Source organism: Neomonachus schauinslandi, chromosome 1 (assembly GCF_002201575.2).
Source record: "Neomonachus schauinslandi chromosome 1, ASM220157v2, whole genome shotgun sequence".
Classification (NCBI taxonomy): domain Eukaryota; kingdom Metazoa; phylum Chordata; class Mammalia; order Carnivora; family Phocidae; genus Neomonachus; species Neomonachus schauinslandi.
Window position 1 is genome coordinate 134,604,256 of NC_058403.1, and position 1,353 is coordinate 134,605,608.

Sequence of the window (1,353 nt, forward strand, 5' to 3'; positions counted from 1 at the left end):
ATAAGGTTTGTCATCTACATTTGTAATTGAAAGAAATGCTATATTTCCTCTAGAGGAAATAAAATTAAATATAACTAAAAATAAAGATGTGATTTTTAAAATTTCTAATCACACAGGTGATCACCACCCCCCACCAAACAAGAGCAAAAACATACACAAACAAACAAAAAAACTATTGGAGTCTATCTACAGACTCCAAGTTCAGAACTTCTATATTTGTGTACACTTTGGCCGCACATATACTAAGGCTGGAATGATACAGAGAAGATTAGTATGGCCCCCATGCAAGGATGACACACAAATTCATGAAGCATTCCATATTTAAAAAAAAGAACTTCTATATTAATGCGTTTCTATTTTAAAATACAATTTACCATTTCCTTGAAAACTTAAAATTCTGATCACCTGAAAGAGAAAAAAGCTGAGAGAGAAATTAACTATGAAATGCAAATACATTATCACAAGGAAAAAATAATTTTTTCTATTTTTTGTATCTATATAAGATAATGGATGTTAACTAAACTCACGTGGTAATCATTTCGTAATATATGTAAGTCATTTTGCCCTACACCTTAAACATGCAGAATGCTGTATGTTGATTATATTTCAATAAAACTGAAAGAGAAGTAAGTACAAACTTATAGGCAAGCTTGTATATCAGGAAACTAAATGAACAAGTATGGAAATGAAATAGTTATCTAGATCAGTCATATTTCATTGATCTTAGTGACTGTAAGAAGTCCAAAGATGTTAGTAATATTTTGTTGTTTTAAATTTTACAACATGTTGCCAAGAACATCATATTCTTTTCTTTTTTTTTTTTCTTTTGCCTGCCAGAGTCACACATTCCTCTCTCTACCCACCCACTCCTTTTTAGACTATATCTTTTGCAGGAATAGTTACATTTAAATAAAATCTTTGCATTAACAATAATCACAATTTAAGAGAAATGCTATTCCTCTGATGGTTTTATTAAGACATGAACTTTAAATAACATTGTCTTAATCTCTCAGGAAATTGAAATTTAGATTTGTGGTTTGGCAGAAGACCCTATTGCTATTCATGCACAGCGATGCCAGAGTTAAGGCCATGGTTAATTATTGAAACAGGCAGAATTCATTTTTTTTTCAAACAGAAATATGAATGAATCTGCCAATCCTCCTTACTTTTTTTCTTTTTTGGCATTTTTTAAATTTTATTGTTATGTTAATCACCATACATTACATCATTAGTTTTTGATGTAGTGTTCCATGATTCATTGTTTGCATATAACACCCAGTGCTCCATTCAATACGTGCCCTCTTTAATACTGATCACCAGGCTAACACATCCCTCCACTCCCCTCCCCTCTAG

General features: G+C 31.3%; 1 non-coding gene across 1 annotated transcript; it reads left to right on the forward strand.

Moving 5' to 3' along the window:
* The first annotated feature begins 220 nt into the window (after nt 1-220).
* On the forward strand, nt 221-325 carry LOC123326950. The gene has a single exon (XR_006541420.1). It is a non-coding gene; the product is annotated as a U6 spliceosomal RNA (small nuclear RNA).
* Nucleotides 326-1,353: the final 1,028 nt, after the last annotated feature.